Genomic DNA, 6,887 nt, shown 5'->3' on the forward strand with positions numbered 1-6,887 from the left:
GAAATATAAATGGCATGACTAGAATTCCTAAGATAAAAGGACTAAGGAATTATTTGAAGAAACAGAAGAAAATGAATGTCCGAAAAGAAAATGCTTTCTGGAACTTTGCTATGGCCATTATGTTTTGTTGGAAAGATATAAAGGGAGTAGACACGAAGAACTTTATGTGAATTTCAAATAGTTTTAACAAATGGATGCACAATATAAGGGTTAATTAGGAAAGGCAATATGGTAAAATGATTAGACTGAAGAAGTATGGCTTAAATGATAAATGGATAGAGAGGAAAGTTTTCACTGTAAGTACTTGGCCAGGCAAGGCTTTGTCCACCATTATGGGATTGGCTAGCTAAAAATCCCAAGGCAATGATAAATTAACTATCTGTACTTTTTTTTTTTTAATCAGCGTGACTGAGTCAATTACCCCATCCTACACACAAACACACACTATATATTTGTATATGTGTGTCTGTGTATAGGTGAAGTTTAAATGAAACCATCAATCATTCTATTCTATTTTAAAGCAATGAACAAGAGGCTGCAGCCCAGTTATGTCAAACTCAAAGAGAAAGGATCCTTGCTTGAAGCACATTGACTGAAAAAAGCATGAATTGCCATTTTCTGTGTGCATTATATTTCCACCCATTTTGAAAAGTATTTCCCAATACATTTTAATCTGACTCAGCTGCACTGGGAGTTTTGTGAGTGAGATTGACACCTCTGCTCCAGCCCTAATATTTTTATCAGGTGAGACATTTCCATTGAATCAATCAGTTAATCCAGTGATTCCCAAAGTGGGTACCACTGCCCCCTGGTGTGTGCTGCAGCAATCTAGGGAGGCAGTGATGGACACAGGTACATTTATCTTTTCTATTAATTGCTATTAAAATTTTTTAAAAATTAATTTCCAGGGGCGCTAAGTAATATTTTTTCTGGAAAGGGGGCAGTAGGCCAAAAAAGTTTGGGAACCATTGAGTTAATCCAAGGCCCAAAACTAATGTATACTTTATCATGGCCTGTGTTTTTTCTATAAATTAGCAAGCCAGTTCAGAACCCAGCACTGGAATGTCTGAAAGCTTGGAGAAGTTCCAGACCAGTCCTGGAAAGGGAATCCTTGGGGGAGGTGAGGATTAAGAGTGAGAAGAGGAGATCATGGCTTTTCCATTGACCAGAGGACAACATTGTCAATTTTGGAAGAGCAAAAGATTTAAATGTTTCATCATCATCCTAGCAGCAACCCCAGAATAGCTGACAACAGTATCTACATTAGAAAACAAAGGCAAATTAGATATACTGAGGAAAGGCAGCTTTAGAACTCTATCAGGAATCCAGCAAAAACCTACATAAACTACACTAAGAGGAATATCTTGAGGACTCCAGCAGATCCCAGGAGCTACGTTACCACTCTTGCCACTGGAGCTTTAAGCTTAGACCTGCTTTCCCCAATATTCTCTATTTTGCTTTGGGTTAGCAGGAAGAAAGTTAGGGGTGGAGTAGGGAGGAATATTTTATACCAATTGTTATTAGTATACCACCTTAGTGTATATTCAGGGAGGGAAGGAGGGAAGGAAGGAAGAAAGGAATCTTTAGAGTACAGTGGCAAAGTAAATGATAAGATGACTTCAGTATCATTTCCACCAACATTTAGTCATTTTACAAAGCCAGGGACTTTTGATGGCTAGAAAACCTGGGCTGATTAATTCTGCTTTTCTCAGAGCCTTTTGGTAGTAGTTGTAGTTGGTCAGATGTTGGGGCAGCAGTCAGTGGTAGTAAGTAGCCTCTTCTCTACAAGGACTGACTTTTAATGATTGCTGGGGTGGAGAGGTCCAGAACACCTGGAATTAGAACTTGTGATATGGGAGGTGCTGAAGTTCCCAGATATTTTAGGTGCAGGATCATGGGCCTGAAGGAAGGTGGTGGTCAATGGTTTGACCCAACTGACACAGATTCCCCTATCTCTCCCTCAGGATGCCTTGGTGCTCCTTTTGGAGAGAGATATGGGGAGAGACACAGGAAACTGGAATGGAGAAGAGAGAGAAAGAGAAGTGAAGAAGAGACAGAGAATATGGAAAGCAAAGCCAAAAATAATGGAACTCCAAATAGACTTGGAAGGAGACACAAGGCAATATTTTATCCTTTCTTTTCTGACTCAAGTTTGTTAAAATGTGTAACACCTAGTTTTCAGAGTGAAGACAGCACTGGGCTTGAAATCAAGACTCATCTTCCTGAGTTCTAATCTGGCCTCAGACACTTAATAACCATTTGACCCTGAGTATGTCACTTAACTGTTTGCCTCATTTCCTCATCTATAAAATGAACTGGAGAAGAAAATGGTAAACAACTCCAGTATCTTTGCCAAGAAAACCCCAAATGGGGTCCACAAAGAATTGGACCCAACTGAAATGAATGAACAAACAATATGCATAGAATATCTTACAGTTATACATATTATTTTGTTCCACGTTTTTGCATGACTATTGAGTTTACAATAAAGACACCCCCTCCACCATTTTCTTTAGGAAAAATTGTCTGAAACACACTGAATAAATTAATGCAGGAATGAATGAATTAATGATTTATTCAATACTTTGAGATTTAGCTGATGAGACTTTGTGCCTTGCTGAAACCAGGATCTAACAACCATTCTATTTGACAATTGTTTACTTGTTTTACTTTATCCCATCAGAATAATGTGGAGTAGTATGTTTTTACAAAAGGGAAATGCTCAGCTGAGTATCTAATTTTTAAAAATATTCTTAATAATAACTAGGGCAACTCAGTGGCACAGTGGTTACATGCCAGGTCTGGAGTCAGGAAATCCTTCAAAGCTGACCTCAGATAGTTCAAAGCTGACCTCAGACAGTTACTAGCTATGTGGCCTTGGACAAGTCACATAACCCTGTTTGTCTCAGTTTCCTCATCTGGAAAATGAGCTGAAAAATGAAATGGCAAAGCACTCCAGTATATTTGCCAAGAAAACCCTAAATGAGGTCATGAAGAGTTGGACAAGACTGAAATGATTGAACAATAATGATAATAATTAGTTCTGATTGGCTATGAGGCTAGTCAAATGGATTAATCAGAATAAGCATGGCTCATGTTCACATAATGCATTAAATTTTACAACATGATTTCCTCAAGATAAACCTAAAAACAAGCATTATTAGACTCATTTTACAGATAGAAAAAGCAAGGTTTAGAAAAATTGATGCCCATAGTAATAAAGTCAGTAAGTAAGGGAGATAGGGATCAAGGTCAAGCCTTCTGAAATCAAATCCAGTGCTTTTCCACAGTTCCAAGCAATTTCTATCTATGTAGGTCCTAGTTCTAATCTTTCCACTTATCCTGGAAGATTTTGGGCAAATCACTTCTCCCCCCGTGTCTCAGGCAGGGAATTGATACATTCTTTTTTAAAAGAGCATCAAAATCCTTAGGAAAGCCAAAGAACTCCACATTTTCTACAAAACAAGTCATAGTGCATATTGGTCTAATGGCAATATGAGATGGCAGCTAAAGGATTTGCTTCTCAGGGATGCTTATCCACCTTTGGTATCCACCTGGCACTCAACTCTCACCCATGGCTCCAAGAGACTGTAGCATGAGCAGCAATCTCTGCCCCCTCCCCAGCATCTCAGCAGATGGGCTAAACCAGTTTGAGGGTCAATGGGCCACAACCCTATCACTGAGCTGGGGGGGTGGAGGGGAGGGAGGGGGTTGGATGGGTGGAGCAATCTTCTCAGGCCATCATCAGTTGTCCTGATTTTTGTCCTGCCAATGGACTTTGATGACTTTGAAAGAAAGAGTAAGAATGTAATCAAGATTGGGAGAGAAACAACAAACTGGGGAAGGGGGGAGGGAATTTGTAACAAATTTCTCTGATAAAATTCCAATTTCTCAAATTCAATAGAACTACATCAAATTTATAAGAATACAAGCCATTCCCCAGTTGACAAATGGTCAAAGGATATGAACAAGCAATTTTCAATGAAGAAATCAAAGCTATCAATAATCACATAAAAAAGGTTCTAAGTCACTCTTGATTAGAGAAATGAAAATTAAAACAACTCTGAGATACCACCTCATACCTATCAGATAGGCCAATATGACAGTTAAGGAAAATGGTAAATGTTGGAAAGGATGTGACAAAATTGGAATTGCTGAAGTTGTGAACTGATCTATCTATTCTGGCAATTTGGAAGTATGCCCAAAGGGCTATAAAACTGTGTGTACCCTTTGATCCTGTAATATTACTTCTAGGTCTGTATCCCAAAGAGATAATAAAAAAGGGGAAAGGACCTACTTGTATAAAAATATTTATAGCAGCTCTTTTTTGTAGTGACAAAGAATTAGAAATTGAGGGAATGCCCATCATTTGGGGAATGGCTGAACAAATTGTGGTGCAAGTGGGTGATGGACTAACTATTATGCTATAAGGAATGATGAACAGGATGATTTCAGAAAAAGCTGGAAAAATCTCCATGAACTGTTACAGAGAACAGATAAACAGAACCAGAAGAACATTGTACACAATAATAGTAATATTGTATAATGATCAACTGTGAAAACTTGGCTACTCTCAGCAATACAATGATCTGGGACAATCCTGAAAGATTTATGATAGGAAATGCTATCTACCTCCATAGAAAGAACTGTCAGATGGATAAGAATCAAAGCATTCTATTTTCCACATCAGTGTAATTGCATTTTATTTTGGAGTTTTGCTTATGTATGAGTGTGTTTTACAATGTAAAACATTGTTTTACAACAATGGCCAGTACAGAAGTGTGCTTTGCATAATAAAAATAAACATTTTTTAAAAAGAGAGAGTGGGGCTTATAACTTTGTGCAGCTCTGCCTCAATTCAAATACAAATCAAGACATCACCCCATAACATCATTGGTCCTCTTCAGAAATAAAGGGAAAATAACAATATGACCCTGAAACAGAAATTTAACATCTCAATGCCTCAGACAACTCTCTAAGACTACATATTCTGAGGTGCCAATCTGTCTTGATAGAGAGAATACTTCATCAGGAACTCCCATACTGATGAAATCATAGATCTAGTAAAAAATAATTGGAATAGGATCCTCCTTTTCCCCCAAATGCCTATAATTGGTGTTACTTTATTGTATATGTGTATAGATCTCATTTTAGAGGTAAAGAATAGCTTATATTCAGTCTAGGGGAACCTAGGTAGCATAGTGGATAATGCTGGGAAGATTCATTTTCTTGAGTTCAAATCTGGCCTCAGATACTTAATAGCTTTGAGACCCTGGGACAGTCACTGTTTGCCAGTTTCCTCATCTGTAAAATGAGCTGGAGAAGGAATGAGTTGGGTTGTCAGCATTCCACCTAGATAGCTGGATTCAAGGTCATGATGGTAAAATTGCTCCAGATGATTCTTCTTCTGTTTTCCCTCCTCCAATCATGGCCTACAGCTTGACTCTCCATCCTGTGTGTGATGGATTATTTGTAATAACTGAGAAAACAATCTGAGTTATACAACTTATTAGCAAAATAGACATAATCAACTGATCAGTGGGCTTGCCAGTCATTGCCAGAAAGAGACAGATTTTTATGTAATAAAAATAATCAAATAAGACTAATTAATTAAAAGAAATAATTAATAGGTTACAAGCCAGGGTCCACAATTAAATAATCTGCATTCTAATTGGAGACAAGATTCAAGGCTTTCCAAGTTGGAAGTGGGGAGCAATAAGTTCCAGTTGAGTTGAGTGGTGACAAGTTGGTTTCAAGGTCTTTCTTTTCTCAAGATTAAGAGAGGCTGATTAATTATATCCATCTGCATTTATGAAACAATAGATGTTAATACCATCTAGTTTCTCATGGATGATTTGCAGAAAAACAACAAGATGGAAGATAATACATGTGGCAGCACAAAATAAAGTCAGAGTTCAGAAGATAGAATCTGATTGGTTCTCAGTTCCCACACCAAACCACCCACTCACTTGTAACTTCAGTAACTTCTTTAGAACCCTCCATAATAAAGTCTTAAAAAGGGGAAAGGATATAATCTTGGAGAAGGAGCATAAATAAGGGGCAAAGTGTTCTACTGGGCCTTACATGCAGTAGCAGAAGGAAGGGTGTAGGGTTGCAGGTGGGCAGAGAGAATCATCAATGACTTTGCAAAAATCTGCATTCAGATTTGGCACAATCAGATTGCAACCAGCTTTCATCACTCTCTGTACTTGATAGGTGGGATGCCTAAAGCTTTAATAAGTCCATATCAAGGTAGTATCAAGGTAGTTCAGCCTTCCAAGCAAAGGTCCATGGAGTTTATAGGGAAGGGGAGGGGGTTCTTGTTCAGGAGTGTGTAATTGGTCTTGTACTTCTCCTATCACAAGCAGAAAAGTGGTGTTGATCAATGAGATGCCAACTGTAAAGCCCTAAGGCATGGAAGTTTCCAGGAGAGGATCTGGAGATTTCCAGAAAAGGGCAAGAGGAAGGGAGTTTGTCCATAACAGAAGTGGCTTGACCCAGTTAAGCTTTCTACATTTTATGAAGAGCCCCAAATCAGGGAGGGTTTTTGGACTATCACAAAGATCATTTCAGCAAGGGACTGTTAGATAATTCTATTAAATTTCAGGATACAGTATGTCAGTACAGAGAGGGTTAAGTCTTAATACTCAATCTTTTTTATATTTGATCGTGTGGTCAAGGGCTCATTTACAAATGAACTATAATCCCCAAATGCTCATTTTCCATAGTGACTGATTCATGATATAAACTAGCCTTTGTGAAAGAGACTGATGAAAGATACCTAGAAACAAAAAAGAAAGAGAGAGGGGGAGAGGGAAGAAGAGGGAGAGAGGAAGGAAGGAAGGAAGGAAGGAAGGAAGGAAGGAAGGAAGGAAGGAAGGAAGGAA

Source organism: Gracilinanus agilis, chromosome 4 (assembly GCF_016433145.1).
Source record: "Gracilinanus agilis isolate LMUSP501 chromosome 4, AgileGrace, whole genome shotgun sequence".
NCBI classification, from domain to species: Eukaryota; Metazoa; Chordata; class Mammalia; order Didelphimorphia; family Didelphidae; genus Gracilinanus; species Gracilinanus agilis.